Below are 22074 nucleotides of genomic sequence, written 5' to 3'. Positions count from 1 at the left end.
GAAGAACATTTCCAGCAATGAAAATTACAGTTTATAAATATTTCACACAACCAGATGATTCTACTTGATTAATTAGCTTTCAAGAAGCAAGTTAAAAACCATGAAAACATCAACAAAACCTCTCTGAATAATTTCTCAAAGAGAATATCGGTAAGTAGAAAACCCTTTTATAGCATCGGTACTACAAATTGCCAGGGCCACCTACCTTTAATACATGTGTTGAAAAAGAAAAGAAAATTTCAGTGTTACTTTGATAGCTATATTACATTATAAAAGATCTGTATTTACCCGAGAGAAAAAAACCCAACACATCTTTACTAGAATAGAAACATGAATGATCAGCACTTTTTGGGCTGAATCTTAATTTTAGCTCTAAATTATTTTTAAAATACAATCTGCTACATAATGGGACCCATCTTCTGTCTTAAATTCACATCTCAAATCTCTTAAGCCCACTCAATATGTATGATAAATATCGGTTAGAAATTAGTATTTTGCCACATTGGTCAGGACCATTCAATACCCAGTGAACAATTGACATCAAAGTGCAGTAATAGATAAAGGTGATGTTAGAGCCCAGGTCACTACAGTAAAGGTTTAAGGGACCTATTTTTCTTGCTTAAAATAGACATTTCAAGAAAATGTATACAAATTAAAAACAAGGTTTAGTTTACAGTGGTTTTGCTGCTGTTAGAAAGTTAGTTTTAATTAGGCTTAGCGTATATGCACATGTTGAATGAACTTTAGTCTCCAGTTTTTGATTCTTTATAAGAAAGGCTAAGGATTCCACAAGTTTGCAAAGAGAATACAATTTAAAGGTAGTATTTTTGCATTCCCATTGAGCTGGGAGCAGCAATATAGGAGGCAGGACCTTCAGCTGCACTAGAGGGCAAAAACCTATTTTATTGTAATGCAGAGTAAGAGCTACACTCTTTTCTAATTAATGCATAAAATGAATTTTAAATTTGCTGACACTGAAAGGAATTTCCTTGATGGGGGGAGAAAGGAAAATGGAATATTTTTCAGTACATGCATACATGTAAAATCCTTATTTTTAAGAAGGAAAAATTCTAGTATGGGAGCAAAATACTTGCTGGCTTATGTAAGAGTTCAAATTTGGGGTGAAACTCCTCTAGAGGTAGTGCCTTGCAGCTCTGGTGGAACTGGGTTCTTGGGAAATACAATTACTTCTCTTTCAACAGCACTTTTTCTTCCCCACCTAATTCATCGAAATAAGTAGATAGTGGTCTTCAAAGCTGGAGGAAGTTATCCTAACAGTAGGAATGCAAAACAATCATTAAAGGACATGGGCAGTTTCCCTCCTATACATTTTTATCGCCAAAAGAAGCAACATTAAATAGATTTAAGCTAGATTTAGCTAAATGTAGTTAGATTTATTTATTTCTGTTTGAACAAATCCTCTCAGATAACAATACCACTGTGTCTACCACTAAAAATAGTCATTGCCCAAGCTGCAAGGCACTCATCTGAAATATTCCAGCAAGTCACAACACAGTCTTTTACTCTCTAAGGCTGTAGCCTACTGCATATTCTACACACATACTATGTAAATTATGTATTTTGATTTTCTATTACTCTCAGAATTTTGCTTCCTTACTTGAGGCCTGCATTTCATCCTTTATTATCTAAATGGCTTCTGTCTCAGCATGGCTGCACCGCAATCCCTTCGGAAGACTTTGAAAGGTGACAGTCTTGGAAATATTATTGAACTGATGCACTTACATAAACCAGATTGCTTCAGTAGGCACCAAAAACTTATACACAAGCTAAGTGCTAAGTAAAGTACACTGATCCAGACTTTATTGTTCCGAAACTGGAAGCAAAAAGAGAAATACAAAATGAAAAGATAACAACATATATGACCATAATACAGTTGAAATTTCCTCTTTGGTTTGAGTCCCTGGCAGTCCCAGAAACTGAACTCTGATCCTGCCTATTGAACAAGTGTCCTATTGCTGTAGGCTGGGGACTGTAACCATTATTGAATATTCGTCATCCATCAGTTATTATCTGGTCTCCCCTGTAAAATTTAGCAGTCACATTTTAAGCTCAAATGTCCTGCATTTATCCTTTACAAATTATTTCTAATGTCACAAAGCAGAGGTCCAACACTGGCTTCGCAAGATGAACTATTGAAGAAGTGGCATCTGGAGAAGCATCCAGTGGATGACTTTCATTGGACTCAGAACTGTAGTTTGAGAAGGGAATATGTTAAGAAGAAGGGCACAAACCAGAAGGAAAGTGTACCTAAGCAGCAGCAAAAAAGGGGTTGGAGTGTCAGAACTGCTAAAAAGTATTCAGAGTAAAGCAAGGAAGAGCTGACTGGAAAATGGGAAAGGTGTTCCAAGTACCAAAATTTCTAGTTACAGTTCTGGTTCATTATTCTTTCATTACTAAGGCTTTATTATTCTCTGGAATCATAGTGTAGGCGGGAGGAAAAAAAACAGCGAACAAAGTGTAAAACATAAGCAGAGCAGTCAGGAACGTAGTGGTTGAACGTAACTTTCTGTCTCTTCTCACCAGCCACCAATGCAAAACCCTTCCTGTGGACATAAAGAAATTCTGTAAGAGATCCATCAAATCCGCTGTCTTCTCTCAATTAATGTACAAAACCATTTCAATGGCAGGTCTGAGGAATTCTGCAACCTCAGGTATGATGGCATTTAATGGTTTGTCTTATGCCTTGAAAAATCAAAGTATGTCTTTATTACACTGTATTTTATATACTGGATAGATATTCTCAGTTAAAAATTAGTTTTAGTTTTAGTGGGTTTAATAAAATAACTTCTGTCAATTATTATCAACTTAAAAGCAAGACAGACATTTTTTTTCACCTGAGTTTCTTCTGTTGCATTTCCCTGATACTCAAATCTCTTTTTCTTGTATTATGAGAATGTAAACTGGGACACCCTACAATCCCAGTCTTTTCAGTCTCTCCTCGGATGGAAGCCTTTCCATGTCTCTGTCTGAATTCATGCTTGAACTCTCCACGTGACAATTTGATCCACTCTAAGTAGGTTACCATGCCAACCTCCTTAACACTAACCTTTGCAAGAAACCACAGAAAAATTGCCAAATAATACAGGGTAACAGTTCTAAAATAAGAGCAACGTTTTAAAATGCTACCACCTGGTGGTAACCGAGTAGCAAAACCTTGACACATGATAAAAACAGATGACTTGAGTTCTGCCTCTTACTAAATACAATTTCAAACCTTACAGGCATTGCAAACTGGTAAACGGGAGCTAATGGGATTGGACGATGTTACACCTACAATGTCCTGTAACTACACTCAAGAGAGGAAATATGAGACACCAAATCTCGTACGATCTAGTGGCATGCGTTATGCATTTTTGTCCGCTTCAGTTCACACACATATCTGTGGGTAGAAAGCCAAAATTCAAGTCTCCTGAACAAGATAGTTACAGAGGTGGCTCACTACTTGGTGTTGAGTGAGTAGGCTATTTGCCGCGGTACAAGAAGAAAAAGACACAGTTACATAAATAATGGGAAAAAGGCTGAATTTTCTGCAAGTGCAATCACACAGGCTTCAGCTGAGCTACTGGCACAGGAAAACTCCATTTGGAGCTCCCTTTGGTGACTGCATTATATAACCTGCTATGCATTAATCAGTAGCTAAGATAAGGTAAAGGAGACAAATGTGTGTTTCTACAAATATCCAGTGATAGCTATTAAAATCTTTACAGTTGCCACTTTCAAGTAATGAAATCCCTATTCTCAGGACAGGGAAACCAAGAGCATTGAGTGCTTCGGTGAAGTCAGCTAGGCAGAAGTACAGACTCCTATCACAGACACGGCGGACCTGGGCCTGATCTCACACTGAGCCAGTTCACAGCTGACACTGCTGGCTTCAGCTGAATTATTTTTGATTCATATTGGATGGAGATCAAAACAAAGTCTTCCTCCAAGTCTAATTAATTTTTGTTTTCATTCTCACTTGCATCTGAATTAGCAGTGGACAGTTGATACATATGTATTAAAATTTCCCTGTTGACTCTGATGATAGAAGCATATGTGTGTTTCACAGTGCGGTATGGCAGGGTACCTGGAGAATATGGTTTTAGTTGGTACAGACGGATCATAAGGGAGGGTACTCACAGGTATGAGAAAAGTGCTTGACAATTTGCATAAGCAGCTGGCAGTATGCTCAGAGGGCCAAAAGCTCCCACTGCATCTGTAGATCACCGTCAGATTGCTCTGCCCGTGCTTCTGAATGGCTTCTGTATAGCATATATATCCCTACAGAAATTACAGTTTCCTTTTCTGCCTTTCAAATTACTGTTAAGCTTAGAGTTGAATGTGCTAGCTCTTCCCTTTCCCTCAGAAATAGGAGATTCTTCCCCATATGTGGAAGCTTCTTTCCTTTTAAGGACGCGGAGTTGCCTTTTTTTCTTCCTGTTACATTCAGTTTCCCAATCCAGAATCATTACCTTGACTGACAGATGCATAATAGCCAGAAATGCGTCGTAAAGTTGACAAAAAAAATAACCTCTGCTACAGTATAATAGTTCACGTAAGAAGCTATACAGTAGCAGTTGTGATACCTCAAATTTCCTATATTATTTCCTGTACTTATGATAGCATATAACTGTGATATCTATTTGCACTTACATTTTATGATGGTCATTGCAGAAACTGACTGCTGTGAAGTAGAATATAGCTTATTCAAAGAAATAAGGAAACATACAAAACAAGAAGACCCTTGCCTTTATTTTCTGGAATAAGGACAAGATTTTAGCCATCCTTTTATGTCTATCCAGTTGGTTCTGGTCTATGTCACTTCAAACGACACTAGAATGGTAGCATTATGCACAAAAGCAATATATCCTTTCAATTATTTAAGCCCATGTTCAGTCTGAATATTTGGCTGGGACTGAAATAGAGGGTGATTTGCACATCCAGTTGTTCTTTATTCATTAAAAATAGCTGCTACTAAATTCATGTTGATAATCAAAGACATTTCCCTGACTTTTGGGGAGGTTTTACTCATATTTCTGAAGAATGATCAAGACATAACGGTTAGTTTTTTTGGCAGTATCTGTTCTATCTGCACCCCTAGTTGTTACTGGTGTTCATTTGTACCTGCAGGATAATAGGCCATTTCTCTTCAACACTCATTTTTGTCTGGAAAAATCACAAAATACTGAATATACTTGACATTCTCAGGTTACACATCTTGTAAATCTGAGTACTGACCTGTCTTTCCCTCAAATGACAATATGGTAGTGCTTTAAGAGCCTTGCCAAGTAACTAAGGTAGTGATAGATTGGAAAAACAAAGTCATTTCAGTCACCCTCTACGCACACACTTCAGCCATTAAAGTTAGATTAGGTATTTGCAGTTTGAAGTCTGGCTGGTAAAAGGTCTGATTGCCCGGCATTTTGTCAATGCCCATAAGCAGAGGGAAGTATGCATCCGGAGAGAGGAATGAAATCACTGACGGGAGACGCTGGTTCAGTCAGAAATCAGGAACTACTAGGTAAGTGCAGTGTGATTAAAATCAAGATAACATAGCTGGCACTAATAAACGAGAGCCTCAGGAGGGGCAATCTAAAGCAGTGTGAAGAGCAAGGGAGACAAAAAGGATGAAGGAGAAAAGAATGCCATATTTCAGCAGAAAAGACAGGATGTTACGTTTAGATTTGAATTTCATGAACAAATGAAACTACTTCACAAACAGTGATTTACACATGCTTCTGGATAAAGCTATGATAGCCATGTGATGAGAAAAAAGAATCTGCAAACAACTCAGTTTTCTCAGACAGGGAAGGGCTTAAGCAGAATTTAGGTCACAGCACCCAACAAGAGTGGTAGGGGGAATCAAGGGCATGCTAAAGCAGGTGAAAAAGAGAAAGAATATTTGGGATGCAAAGCGAAAGTCTGAAACTAAAAGAGCCAGACACACCAAATACAACTCCAATCCTTAATATAAGCAAAGCCAGAAATCAACCAAGGATACAGCTAGACTGTTATAAAAATAGGTTATAATACAAAATGTAGTAAAAAAATCTTTAAAGGGGTGGTTCTAGAGGATGTTATTCTAATAATAGAGATATCTGTGTGTAGTATTTTTAAATGTTTCAAAGATAGCAGGGCATTTGCACCTTCGTTGCATACATACTGAGACATCAGGATGCATAAAAGCTATATAAGACATTTTATAACAAAATGAAAAAGAGGAATCAAAGTGTCAGCTGCATAGTTAAAGAAGTATGGAGTTTGTCCTCACAAGCAAGCTAAAGAAATTTAATACAGAAAAAGCAGAAATAAAGCTACTTATAGAGGCTTCAGCCTCAAGCACCAGGTACACATTTCATGGCTACTGCCTCAAGGAACTAAATGCCACCAAATGCTTTAGCTCAGTAAGTCCTTAACCCCCGACGCACATTGTTTTATAGAATGATCACGTAATGGTAACTTTTTAAATGGTGTTTTTCAGCAAAGGAGATATTTGTCTTGATTTGTCAGCCTATTGCTTTGTACCTGATCTAGCAAAAGTAAACAGATCATAAGTGAGACAACAATGTAAAATGCTGGCCTACTCTTTAAAGGACTTGACTCCAGGGATTTCTAGAAAAGAAAACAAAGGAGGTCCTGGAGGTGAAAATTCCATGACCAGACCCACAAAGAGTGAGGTCCTTTTATATCGCAGCCTATGACTCTCAGCAGTTGTGGCACAAACAACTAGGCAAGTAACCTGAAATGCTAAGCAACGTGGCCAGCGTGATCCTTGGTGTAACTCCGTTTATTTGGGGGAATTTGTATCCCAGACAACTGCTGTGCTGAGTCTAATTCAAACCTGATGTAAGCAGGTTCAACTCCCTTGATGTCAGTGCAATACGACCAGCTTAGTGCTGGAGACCTGGATTTGGCATAACATGTCTCTTATAGTGAATTGATTTTGCAAAACACCACAGTTTGTCAGCCCTTTTGATATCTCCAGTCTCAGGAGAGCTGCCCCTTTCTAGTACTGCATTGATTCATTGCTGAGTTGACCTTTACAAATGGACCAGCATAGAATGGAATTTAGTTTATATATTGTCTTTCATTCAGGAGATGTCTCCAATCACTGATAAACCAATAATAATATGAATATAACGTGTAGGCAAATATAAAAACACTTGTAAATTAGGCAGCAGTGCATATATTACCTTGAATATAAGACTATTACATATGAAAAAACATTGTATGCTTGTATGTGAGTTTTCCCACTTACCATTTAAAGCATAATGATGCAGAATTCATTTTGAACTGCAGCATAAATTCACATGTAACTCATTTCACTAGTTAATTCTTTTGCTTATAAAACTATTCTGTTTCTTACAGATGAATAGTATGTATTTTTAATTGCTTCCCAGATTTCTGTGCAGTTATTTTAAGATGTATGAGGCTGTGCTTTGTAGGTCTTACGTATCTGTCTCTACAAAGCTGCCTGTTGACCGTAGCAAACCATTCTTTTCAGGTCCATTCCTTCCTTTCTATTTCCTGATACTTCTATTGTACCACGGAGGTAAAGAATTATCATCGTGAACTTCGTATGAAAGACTGAAAATCCTTTAAACAGTACAGAAGTGATGGACCAGTATGCTGATACATTAAAAATGTTTGTGGAGCCTGCAAAAATATCTCCCTTACATGCCTTCATATTCACCCAGAATTGTATTCTGCTTGACAGGACTCCTAGCACCTGATTTGCTTGGTGTGCGTGTGATCACAGGGATCCACAGCATGGTGACAAAGACGACATGAAGCACTTGCTTTGCAAGAAATGCAGAGGGCAAACACGAGAAACAGCAGTCTATGAGCTTGAAAAGCAATGAAAACATGGAATAAGGGAATGCAAGGAATTTAATTTTGGGAAGGCTAATTTGGAGAGGTTTAGAAATGCAGACTAGCTGCTTCTCTGCCTTGTACCAGCTGTGGTTGCCCAATGTCAGATGCTGCCATTCTGATGCATGTATTTTATTTTCTTTCTGCTAGTATAATATAACACCAAATGATTAATGTATCGTAAAACATGCCTTTGTTGGAGAATGTTGAAAGTCCTCAGAGGTACCTGTCTTATTTCTAAACACAGCTTGGTAAATCCATTGCCTCAGTCCCTGTGACTGGCAAAGGATTTCCCACTTTTCTGCACCGGCTAACAGGTGGTTATGAAATGGCAAGAACTGGTACATACAGACCACTCTGAGTTTTGGGAACTTTACAAATGTAGACTTTTTTTTTTGAAAGTGGATACAGTAGATTGCAGCAGATGGCTCATTCTGTCTGGTAAATCCTTCTTCATTCGTGGCTCATTGAACTAGTAGTGTCGTTACCGTCTAGCATGTTAATTTGGAATCCATGTGCTAAACTTCATTGCAAAATTTTATGATGAAAAGATTCGATTTGTGTGCACAATAGCTACCATTTCTTATTGAATATGACAAAATAGTTAAAATTCCCCCTAGATATCTTTTAAAGCTGGGTTTTCAGCTCTCCTCTACCATTTGATTGGAAAAGCAGATTTCATGAATCTGTGTCTAGTTGCTAGGAGGTTAATGCAAGAACATATTTCTTTCCTAGTGACTGGAAACCAGAAGATTAAAAAAAATCACCTTCTTAAAATAATTAATCTAACATTAAATATATTTTACATTTACAGCTGTATCTTTCAATTCTTTGCAACCTTTTTCTCAGCATAGGAATTACTGAAGATCTTCACATTTCACATACTGCACTGTTCATCTCTACAACATAAGGCAATTTGCACTGGAAGCACATGTTAAAAAAACTTAGAAATTAATCTTCAGCATTATGTAGTGGATTTCCACAGGCCTTTTAGTGATTAAAATTTTAATCACCTGATGATTAAAGGTTTCATTACTAGGCAATTAGCACTTAACGTTTAAGTGCCAGGCATTTAACTCTGTTTTGGAAGTGGAACTGTCAGTGGTTGGGGATTGCAAAGTCGGATGGATCGTAAGGCAGCAATGAAGTAAGAGCAAAGGGGCCAGACAAGGTCGGAGGGAAGGGGAAGCTTCAGGGTGCAAGTATATGAACAGTGTAAGGATCCCTTTCAGCAGGTTTCATCAGAAGGAAATTTAGATCTAATGAAGGAGATATCAGGCTGCAGCAGGATCCAGCAGCTCCCTGGGTGCCAGGAGCAGGGCAGCGGGGGGGCAGCGGGGTAGCCCCAAACCCGGGCATTGGGCACCTACCTGGGGACGGGGACAGTTGTTCAGTCCTTGCATGATAATGTGGATCTTGAGGAAAAGTATAGCTTGCCCAGAAACTGGTCACAAAGAGTATTTGTTCATGCTTTTTTGTGTTTTGAGATAGAAACCACCGTTGAAAACCTATTTATTTTAGCACATTTTAACACATGAATAGTTATTGCTGTTGTTTTCCACAAAAAAATATATTTAGCTGGAAACCTCACTCTATTACCCTAGGCAAACTGAACTGTAATTTAAGCAAGATTCATTTTTTGGGGGGTTGTTTCAGAATTGTAGACTTTGCATATTGGCACTGAGTGTTGAAATACCGAGCTGATTAGCTCTTGCTAGTTTTAGCTGCCTCTTAATCTTTTTTTTTTTCTCCTTTTTTTTTTTCCTCACCAGCAGTAATACTTTAGTCCTAGAAGGGTTACACAGTCTTTTCCCAGTATAAATATCTAGTATTGATTTATCTGTGAACAAACTGGATTTGTTATTTCATTATAAAATATGTACAGTAGACGTTGGAGCTGGAGGATGTTAGAATTCTCTGATCTACCAGAATAATAATAAAAAAAAAAAGACCAGATTTTAAAAAAAAGACCTTGTTCTGACTCAGTTCCATAGCTCACTTTGATATTAGAGGAAGCTGCATTCATGTATCAGAGTCTAGACTACGGAGCTTAATCTATTTCTTCAGAGTTGTCATGCTGTTTCAAGATAACATAGGGGTTTGAAACTATAACCAGTCATTCAGAAGGATAGGATATTCTTTCTTATTTTTTTTCCTTTTTCTTTTTCTTCACCATTTGAGTACCATCCCAGTGAATAAAGTCATGCTATTGAGATGCTGGGCAAGACAATCAGCAGCGTAAAGTCCGTGGTGCTTGTGGCAGATTTAGTAAATACGTGGGGGAAAAAATCCAAACCCTCCCCCGTGTATTATCTAGATGGTTTTATTTGGTAGAAGAGAAATGTAGTAACAATTAGGCACAGTCCTGTCCTTAGTTCTGCTGAGAAGCCAGATAGCAACGAAACAAGGAATCATGAGAATGAATCAGCCACTAAAGGAGCTGTGTATGAGTAGGAATTAGATGGTGAGTGTGAGCTGAAATAGGTTTTTGCAGAGATGAAGTTAAAAAAATCACAAAGCAATGTAAAAATACTTAAAGAATGAATGCCTGATTTCAGTCTCATGTTTTGGGAATAGCAAATAGTACACTAAACTGTTCCATCACCTGAAGAAATAATGTAAAGTAACAAGCAGAGCAGCTCCTGAACAGGCATTATAACCTGGATTATATTATTTTTTTCCTTTTTGTGAATGTTAAAAAACATGAAGACTGCACATGCCCTTATATACTTTTTATTTAAAAGTTGGCAATTACAGCGGTCTCTGCTTACATGAATAATTGCATTGAGAAAGACTGAAATCCAGCATGGAAGTGAAGTCTGAACGCTGGTTTTGTTTATTTTTCATTATGATAAAGCCCTGCAAATTTACAGCAGAAAATCCTACCGATGCGATAGGCACAGCTGCAGCTTTTCAAAGATAAGTCTATACGGCCTATAGAGAGGCTAGGGTAGGATTCGTCTCGTCTTTATTTTAGACATCTGCAGAAATTCACCTGACTAGTTGTACCTACCTACCCTACCTCAGAAGAAAAGGACGTATGTCCTTGCGGTCCTTATTTCTCTCCTCTGAATGCAAAGTGGAGGGACTCAGACATGTTTGCACTGTGTATATTTGTGTCTGATGAGCGAAATTTTATCCTTATGAAGTTCTTCCTCGGGTGTTCATGGTCAGCTTTCATTTTTATAAACCTCAAATAAATCTGGATCATCAGCAACTTGTCATATTACTGCTAGGATAAGATGAATCATGCCCTGGAAGTGTTGAGTGGTTTTTTTGTGTCTTTTTTTTTAACCCAAGCATATGACTGTGCAGATTAAAAATCCTTAGACAAATGCCGTTGTAAACAAATTAGTTGGGATGAATTCAGCCCTGGGTATTTTATCTTCTTTAGCAGTCAGCCATTATGCTTCTGAGCTGGTAACAACGCATCTCAGAATGAAATGAATTGTACAACACTAACTGCAGCTACCAATAAGGCATTAGGTGGCAATTTAAATGAAAGGAATTAACGTAACAAATGCTGAACTGGCAAAACTGATCTCTATACCTTAAGGGGAGATTTCTTCCCCCCCCCCCCCCCCCTTTTATGCTTTAAGTGTAAGGCTACCATGCAGAATGAAACAGATAATTATAATTTTTTTAATTCCATGCTTGTTTTTTTCACTGGTTATAAAGTGAAATCCCAGTGAATTTTGAGTAATGATATTGATAGAAAGCCCAAACTCATGAGTTATTGGAGTGGATGGTGAGAGAAAATCTTGAGACACTTGGCAATCATTATCAAGTTAATCTTTTTCTGGCTGGCTTTTAAAGAAAAGATTTTTTGAGGAAACTATTTGGAGACAGGCAGGACAAATTCTGAAGGAAAATACAAAGGCACAGCCATAGAAAAAGGCCCAACCAGTTAATTAAATTTAAGGAGGTAGTACCCAGTCAGTTGGATGTAACTCTATGGTAAACTAAATTAACAGAGGATCAGATTTTTATATAGCTATAGTCTGTCTTTGTTAAAAAGACCTGGTTGAAAATTATAAAAAGAAGATTGTCAAAAGCACTTTGAAAACAGAATTATTACTTTAATAAGCACAAGCATATGGAATGGAAAAGAAATTAGAGATTTGGAGCTTACACATACATTTATTTAATCTGTGAGAGTGCAAGGAGTAGACCAAAAAGGAAATGTAAAATTATCTATACACTTCTCACATTTACCATGAGATGCAAAAGAATTTACTTCCACTTAATGCATTAGTCTATGGGATCACCTGCATACAGAAAATTTGTTCTAGGAGATTTCATTTCCACTAGCAATGAATCTCAATTCAGAAGATTAACTGATTATAGTAGTGTTACAAGTGACTTCCTGTATAACTGAGCATGATTTCTCAATGAATTAGAAATAAATCCGTGATCTCAGTCGCAGCAACAAAAAGACACCTGGTTTAAACATTTATATCCTGGGAAGTAACATTACTGTTGGCATGCAGGGACCATATAAGAGCCAAGTGTCAATGTTAGAAACTTTTTTGGTCCTTCCTTATCTTCTAGTAGCCCATGCTTGTATCTGAGCTGTCTGAAGATGGGAAGACAGACGGAATAATCAAGAAAAGTCAAGACTGTAAAAGGCTGTGGGCTTTTTGAAATCTAAGTGCTACAAAATAGTAATTTCTCAACCTACTTTGTTCAGTTTTACTGAAGTTGCATGTAATGGATTAATACCCTATATGAAACAAGTCTATCTTTCTGAGACTCATTTTTATTTCATATACTTCATGAAGTCTTTAAAGCATTATGCAATCTTTTAAAAAAGGAAGACGCTGGCTACACAACTTTGTTCCAATATCAGTTTCCCAATTGACCTAGCATCTGCTTTGTTACTTATGCTGCTTACTGTCTCCCTTTTAATGCACCCAAAGGCTTCCCTATTCTTCCAATCAGCAAGTTCCCCTATCTTGCACATTGCTATATCTTCATTTGATAGCATTCAAATTAACTTGTTTGAATGGATTGCTTCACTATAGTATCTAGATCACACTCTGTAACTGGCCTTGTTTAATCAGCATCATTCGTTCTTCAGGTCTTTGGATCACTCAAAGATCTTACCAGCTTTTTTTTTTTTTCATATCTAATTCTAGATCTAGATCATTGAATATGGAATGATATCAACATTATTTCTGGTCAACCCAGAACCCCACAAAAGACATGCTTATTTAGCAAGGGTTCCACTTTCCTCGATACCTCTTGAGATCTGCCAGTCAGCTGTAATCCAAATGGCCTGAGAAATGTTGATACTAAATTATGCTACCTTTTTAGTCAGCATGTGATGGGACGCTAAAACAAAAAATTCATTAAAAATAAAAAAAGAAAGTGCAATGCATGTATATGTTTACCTTCTTATTATTATTCAAGCCACTGACAAGAAACACAATAGCAAGACAGAACTGTAGATCTGAATTTCATCAGAATATTTGACCTAGTTCCCCCTGATACTTGATTAAAAATCTGCATTATATGAAAATAAGAAAGACTAAAATAGGGTTTCCCAAGCTTAGTTGTTAATGGAAATTCATCAGGTTTTGGGGACATATCTCAAGGGACTGGTGCTTTGCCAAGTGCTATTCAATAATTTTATTACCAATGTATACCAACAGTATAAAATCTTGTGTGTCTGAGTTTACAGCTGACACACCCATGGATAGGACAGTAAATAACAGGAGAGGTTACCATTGCAAAGTGATCTGAATTGTTCAGTTTAATGGTTACTCTCCAACCAAGCATATTTTCAAACAGCTGAAGATAAAGTAATTCGTCTGAGGACAAGGAATGAATGTTATATGTAAAGGATGGGAAGGCTATTTTGGAAAACAGTCATTCAGAAGGTACACTAGAGTCATAGTACGTGAGTGTTTTAATATGCTAATCCACCTTTTGGATGCATGAAAAGGGGACTGTAGAATAAGAATATGCCACTGTAGACACAGCTAGTCAGACTATCACTATACTACTGTGACCATCCCTGTTGACTGCATTTAAAGAGGATGTTAGAAAAAGCAACACGTGGTAGCTGAAAAACAACCCTTATAAACAGAGCATTTAGGGACTCAATTTATTCAGCTAATCAAAGTGGAGGTTAAAAGGTGATTCGATTGCTATATAGAGATACTTACTTCTACTTTGAAATGAAATCTGATCACAGGAAAAAAGGAAAAAATTCAGTCTTACAGACAAAAGCATAACAAGATATGCACACTCAACCTTGAAACAGAGACAGTAAATGTAATTAACAATTTATCAGGAAAGGCAATAGATGTGCTCTGGCTCTGAGTCTGTAAAATGAGATTAGATATCTTTCTGGAAAACATGCTTTGACTCAGCATCTGAGAAAATTATATACATTATAGACCAAGTGTTCATAATGGTTTGCACATAAAGACTACGAATCTATTTGTCAAATGAGAAGCATTGGCAAAGAAAAACAAAGGGTAACCTGCCAGAATTTAATCCTGTCATGGCATTTTGAAATGGCAATATTTTGCTCCCTTGTAGTGGGTAAGAGTGTCTGAAATGATGTGGCAGACCTCCTCCAGCAGGCTGAAGAGTCCCTGGGTTTTGTATGACAAGGAAAATAAGCTGCTTGCTTCAGTGGAGAATGGAGAAACATTATCAGTACCAAGAGCAACCTAGGATGAATGAGATGTTGACGGAAAATGGAGTTTGGGTGACTGAAGAGGGTTGGTGAAGAGATGACTTCACAGGTGGGTACTTATGCCTGAAAATGACCCTAGATCTCCTGGAAGAAGACTCCTGTAAAGGATGCAATCTGACCTGAGTGGCTCAATGAGGTCTTCCTGGGTATTATTTGGCCAGCAGTGTCAGAGCCATTTCAATGTAAATCAGCACAAAGAGCCTTTGAAATAAATCAATATACATATACTAGCCATACAAGTAGGAAAATGCATGGAAACAGGTTGAAAACCAGGCAATTAAAAACTTTAGCAGAGCTAAAAGCAACTTTATTCAAAATGGAATGAAAGTAGTAAGTCAAATTAAATAAAATACTAAAGGTTATGGTGTGGTACAAGATAAAAGGCTATTATATAAACTATTTGAAAAATGAATTAAGGTAAAAACAGTCATTAAACCAAATTACAGCTGAGAAGCATTTAAAGCATATTACTTTGACCCTGCTGAGGTTTATTTCCCATCACACGGTCATATTAATTAGCATGAAGCTTCTTAAGAAATAAACACAAACATTTACCAAAGGTAGCTCGCAAGTGTGGTTAGAGGCTTTTAGTAGTCATTTGGTAAAAGCCTGAACAACCCTGTGAGAACTTCAGCAGCAGAACAGCTTGTCAAAATAAAACCTTAAGCAGATAGTTCTAAATCACTGGAACTCTACTGCATATGCTGAATGCTTGAGCAGTTCTATGAATAACAGAAAGCTGTCCACAAACACGGAGGAAAATAGCAGATGTGTGAAGCTGATGTTACCTGATCTTTATCACATGGAATCCTATCGCTGTCAAAAGTGCCGTCTCTTGCCTGCTTGAGAAAGTGACTAAAAAAGTCTCTGTTGATCAAGTTGTTCATGAGAAACACCTCCCTCTTTAAGTACTGTGCCCCAGCCTGATGCTGTGAAAAAGGGGAACTTGCGCTAGCACAGAGAGAAGGCAGCTACAGCAACAGTTCCAAAGGATGCTTCAAAATCTCTTAATTTCCAATTTACATGTAAACATGAAACGCATCTGTACTTTCAGTTATTTTACCAAATGTTTTTGACTTCCACCAAACAGAGCAAGTCTTAGTCACGGAGTTTCTTGTTCATGAATCTTCGTTTTCCATGTCCCTCTAGGACAATGTAATATTCTGAGGTAGCAATTGTCTTCTTGTTCAACCTTTATTTAGCATCTCACTTTCTAGAGTCTTGGTCACCTCAGAGAAAGAGAACGGAATTTCATCCCTATTCCCAGTACTGTTCCTTTGTTTTACAGCAAACTATTTAGTATGAAAACTACAGCACAGCTCTTTCTGTGGTAAGTGCTGCAGCCTTTGGCCTCCAGAGCTCTAGTTTCTGAGCGAGTTTGTTTCTCTGAGAAATAAGGGCCCCACAGCAATAAGAAGATTCGTTTCTGGTAAGTACTATAATATGGTAAACTGAAGCAGAAAATAGAGTCTTTGGCTGCTGATCTTTCATTCTCTACATAAGTAGGGATCAGTCATACTTGAAGACCTTCAAGCTTGAATATATTTTTTTCCACAATGTGAATTGATTGTATCTGTAACCGGTATTCGTTATTGGTGGAAGCTGCAGGCATCCTTCCACTGCATTACTGTGGCATAGCAGAAGTACTGTTGTTCCCAGAAATGGTTCTGGTTTGAATTATAACCTTAAAACTGCTTACAGTGGTTTTCCAAAAAAATATATAGCAGAATGCAGATCCTCATCTGCAAATAGTACTATATGTATTATTTGTAATATTACTGTATCATTATATGATACTATAATGATACTATATGGTGCTGTAATGGTATTATACTACCTGCATGACGCTATATGTATTATGTGTAAAGTGTAGGAATATGACAAGGACTATATTTTCAGTATATTCCAAGAATAAATATAAAATGAGATATTCTGTGATATTTTTAGCTTATATAATCTTACTTCTGTTTAAAGTAAAGAGTGAGCATATGCAAACTGAGAAGAAATAATATTTTAGCCATGCTTACCTGAGAGTTTTTCTGCATTACCCTTCCAAGTAATTTTGGTATCTGTCTCTGATCCTAGAAATTAGCAGATTGACTAACACCTTCAGAGTCCAGAGTGCAAAGGTGTCTTCTATTTGGATTTCAGAAGTCCAAGCCAAACATTAACAAAGTACATTTTTAGCATACCAGGTGATCTAGCACTGACTAGGATGTCAACAGAGAGCTGCAAATTAGACCCTTCTGAGACGTAGTGTTTGGGTTTCAGGTATTTTTTTTTGTGATTTAATATAACACATTGCAATGCTGAACCCTTCATTTTCGTCATCAAGTGCTTTCAAAGCTTTTGGGTCTCCAACTAAAACATTAAGATCATATTTTTTCCATAAGATTGTTTTTTGACATAGTCTGGCAAAAATATACTGAAACTGATGTAAGAGTTCTCTGTTGTTCCAGTGATAGTAATTGTGTTTCCCTTTCTTTCCGACTGTATCAATAGAAAGCCTATTTATTTATATATATTTTTTTTACCTAAAATGGGAGCTACTATATTTTCTGGTGCTGGAGAATTTGGATAAATGTTCTGAATATAACTGAAATGTGATTTTATAATTTTGATTGCAATAGCCTCAGAGCACAAGAACAGATATAGCATAAGCTTCTGTTGGAAGGTAAAAGCTTCAAACAGTATCATTAGCTTTCCAGAAGCTTTAGTCCATGATTTGCATAATGTTACGGTACCAAGAATAAGGCACAGGGAAGACTGTCAGTTATTTCAGTTTTGGTATGCTAGTGTGTGCCATTTTTCCCCTCCTCTCTTATGTAGTGGAAAATCCAAGGAAAGGGTCAATTACCTTTTCCTCTTAAGACAGTTAAATATAGGTGCCTTTGTATAGTTATCTAAAGAAGTATGTAGCTAAGCCCCATTATACTTAATGGAGATTTGATCTCCATTTAATCAATAGCCAACAAGGTTGGCCTCGACTAACGCCCTGGGGCATCCAAATATGTTCATGATGCCCATGTATGGGCAGCTTAACTGAGCTACTAGTGACTGTCCCTCTGACTCATTCTCCAGATTCCACTGCTTTTATTGATCTATGACCATACCCGACTCTTCTGCTGTGGGCTAGCTTACTTCCCTCCTCAGGGCATTTCTGAGCCTCCCTTCCATTGGCCTTTCTCATAGTTTATATATGGGAGTTCCTCTGCTTCTTTAAATGGCCACAGGTTCATCAGCATTGTCCAGGTGCTTTGATAAGAATCTTGGTCATTTAATTCTGTAACTCATTGAGTTCATGAAAGGAAATTCCTCTCTGATACTTTAAAATCCAACAAGACGTGATCTTACATTGCATTCTATGTATATATTCTCCCAACATGTATTAAGCAAAGTGAATAACATCTCAGTTGTGCCTTATCTCTCATCTTCTGCTCCCTGTGTGTAGTGTGGAGTTTTTGTTTCAGTGCATACATTTTTTATCTCTTTTTTTTAAATATATTTTAAATGAAAATACTCTTAGGAATTTATATTGAAAATGGCTGTCAAAGGCATGTATCTGGCAACTGCAGCAGAAGATAATCAGGTGTGATACTATCACTAACCTCTGGAGAAAGTTCATTCTATAGTCCCATGGAAAGCATCTCTTGAGTGGGACGAGTTTTTTCTAATGGTAAAAAATTCTCTGTGCCAGTGGAATGAATTTGTTGGCCACCATTTCCAGCCCACAGTTTAATCCTTTTTTTAGGTACTTTTGGCCTGAAAGAATTATACAGTTTTAAGCAGGAATTTGAACTTGACTCATTATTCTAGAAAACAGGAACAGAAGAGAGGAGAGGACAACAGAGTATGCAGCAGTGAGAGTTCAAGGGAATTGATCTATAGCTCCACAGTCATAGATTTTAAGGCTGGATGTGACTGCAGGTATTCTAGTCTAACTTCATTCATAATAGAGGCCACATAAAGTTCTTGTTGCCCTCTAGTGAGTTTGGTAACTCTTGCTTAACTGAAATATATTTTCTAAAGCCTTTTGCCAGGAGGTTGAGGCACTACCCTGCCTTTCAGTGAATCAGATTCTAGTTATTTACTAAAGTCCATTTTTGTTCTGTAGGTGTCTCTGTTTTTTCTCTAATAACTGTTGAACTTACTGGCTGCTTGAAGTGAATTTTTCTGGAGGGGGAAACTCTCAAAAATATCAACATAAGAATTGGCCTCTGGGTGGAGGAAGGAGTCACTGTTAATGCTTCTAGTAAAGGAAAGGCTGCAACGTAAACTGATCCCCTTAGCTGTCAGCAAGGGAGGGTGAAGGAGAGGTCCCATCCACTGATCTACAGTGGGCTAGGCTGGACTGCGGTCCTCTACAACTAAGTTTGTCCACCTCTGCAATTGCTCAGAATATATATCTATATAGAATGGATACGAACCAAATGTAGAGGCTTAATGTTTTTTGTAAGGAAACATTTAAATGCATTGGCTTGTCCTGCGCAAGCCCTGACTGTTAAAGGAAGACAAAGGCACATAAGTTAGGTGGACTAAGTGTCCCTCTGAAGGTCTCTTGGGGGACTTCCTTCTATCTGTTAGCAGTAGAAGGACTGTAGGAGTTTACGCTGGCTGCATTCCCCTCCCTCCCTGCTTCATGATCTAATATTTTCCATGAAGTAAGGTCTAAACTGGGCACATAAATAAGGCACATTAAATTTCACCCCGAGGAATCCATTCAGGAGAGGAATGTCTTGAAAGATGAAGAACAGACATTTCAATGAAGCCTTAATTTTTTAGATACCAAATGTATCAACCTCGAGGAAACAGGAAATCTGGTTTCCTTACCAGTAACTTCAGTTTAAGTCTTCCTAACTGTCTTCTTTTTAGATCAGGATAATCACAAAGACTTTTGGGGTGATATTTGAGAAGTGTCATAAAAAAGCATTTCTTTTGTTTCTGTATGTTTCCTGACTTAATTACAACACTAATTCATTAGTCAATATTTGTTCAGTGTTTTGAAAATGTGGCTGTATATATTGGGAAAATGCAGCAATCGTTTGCACTCATCTGCAATTCTATGTGAATGAAGGCTATGCTAATTAAATTTATGGTAAATTTTCCACTTACTGTGGAAATTTTTAATCCAGAATGTTAAGGCTATAAAATACCTTTTCCTGGATATCAGGAAGATTATGCCAGATAGTCAGAAAAGACTGGGTTGACATATGCTGAGAAGAAATTTCCATTTATTTTTTGAATATGAATATTCATATTTGGATGGAACCAGCTACTTCCATGGCAGCAGAGTTGTGCCTAGGGGTTAAATCCAGTCTTCTCTTTGTAAGTTTCAGCCAATACCACCTGGTGAAGTCTGGGAGCTCTAGGGGTAGGTTCTGTCAGTCAGATATATGCTTGGTTTGCCTGCTAAGGAATAAGAAATAGTTACTACTCGGAGAAGAGTGGTAGGTGAGCTTAGCTAAAAAAAAATCCTTAAATTTGACAGTCTTTTAAACTGGGTTTTCATCATGTACCAAAAGCTTCCTTTTGGGAGCAGAGGGAATTAATTGTGGTAAATTGATTCCAGCACTATTTGAAGTTTCCTGGGCCGTTTGACTTAAAATGGCTGAGCAGTGTGTTTGGTACAGTATGCCTGAACATGGTAATGGATAAAGATAAGGTGTTTGACAATTTATAGAACACTGTAAAACTCCAGCGAGAGTAAAGTCACACTTGAATGATTAATTCCTTTGTTTCTGAAAATACTCATTGAGGTCTATAGTACTGTCTGACTGGTCTTCTACCAATAAAGCTTTCTCGTATAGACCTTAAGGTACGCATGGTGCCAGCAGCAAGGTTCGTGAGTGATTATAGGCATCCGTGACGTCAGTATGTCAGTGACATGTAAATCTATGCCATCATTCATTCTTCCCAGTGCCTTTGAGCAGCTAACTTAGTGCCAAGCAGAAAAAGGACTATTGGAAATAGCTGGCTTTGTCAGGCACTGCCTAAAGGGTACCAAAGCAGCCCCTGTATCTTAAAAATTATGCCAACACCTACCAATGAAGGGTCACAGTTTCTGGTTGCCGCTACAACACAACAGCTAAAGAATCTTTATATACTTGCATAGAAGTGGTTACAACTAGCTTCTAGCTTTAGCCCACTACCTGAAAATAATGATCAGTATAAGGTAAGGAACGTTAAAAATGGCAAATATACAGTAGTATTTATCCATGTGTTAATGATTGCTATAAACAGGTTTTAGCACGTATGTGTAGCATGAAGATTTTTTTTTTTTTTGAAGGCTATTAGTTTTCCAGTCCCAGAATAAATTCATGCAATCTCCCCAGTCTATTTCTTTGGGGAGTTAGAGGTGAAGACGCCACACTAATCACATTAAAAATCAATAGTCTTCATCTATATGACTATAGTAGTGGAACTAAGCTGAGACACTCAAGCTAAAAGAGAAAAGGCTTATTCCTTCACATCAAGAGTCATGTTTCTGATGAGAAATCATTGGCTTTGTAATAAATATTTTTTGTTTGGTCTGCTGGAGTCCACATTTGGGAACTTTCAGTTTCTTCCTAGTCTTGCCTGGTTTGGGACACTGAGCTGATGGAAGACCATGGTAGAAAGAAACCTGCGAGCTCAGGAAGGTAATTTCCTGTAGTAGTAACATAGCCTTGCGTTTTTTCTAGGTAAACCAAAATAAATATCTTATAATAAATCAATATACATCAATCTATATCCTTCCTAGGAACACAAATGGCAATACATTAGGTTGAAAATATAGACAAGAATTGTGCTGCGGTCTATTAATGCACGTTCCAAAACTCAAGTGAGGTCAAGACTTTTGATTTGAAATATGTTGCATTTCCAGAAAGGTGATTTCAGAAGCCACCCAATTTAAGAAAGAACATCTGGCATTCAAATAAAGCTGAAGTGGGTGGTGAGTACTAAGATGCTTCAGAAAACATATTTAATATTTGTCCAGTAGATATTTCTATCAGCTTTGAAAAGGAATCTTTTATCCTTGTACCATATGAGGCCATAGCCATTCCCATAACAAACAAAACATAAATACTGATATACAACACTATTTTTTTTTTCAAATACTGTTTAAAGATTTACACTATTGGATGGGATTCATCATTTTCAGAAGCTAGGTGGAGTACAGCTCTGTTGGCTGAGTTCCAGCACATCACGGGCTGTTTTTGCTCACAAAATCAGTACACTGGCAACAACATGCACCCTGTCCTGGTGCTGGCCTGACAAGAAAATCAGTAAATTAAATAAATGCAAGTCTTCCTCTGCAGTGCGTTTTCAGCTTGTTTTCTTACTCCCAATGCAGTTTCAGCTTTTTTTTATAATGCTAGACCTATGAAAGGACCCACAGGATCTTCCAGGCTCAGCAGAAGAGTGAATGGGGGTTGCAGGCACTTAGACAAAGAAACTTAAGACATCTTTAGAGTGCAGTGCAGTGCAGCACTTGCTCTCAATTTTTCCTTTTC

The sequence above is a fragment of the Chroicocephalus ridibundus genome, chromosome 3, assembly GCF_963924245.1.
Source record: "Chroicocephalus ridibundus chromosome 3, bChrRid1.1, whole genome shotgun sequence".
Lineage (NCBI taxonomy): Eukaryota > Metazoa > Chordata > Aves > Charadriiformes > Laridae > Chroicocephalus > Chroicocephalus ridibundus.
Note: the sequence above shows the minus strand (reverse complement) of the source record.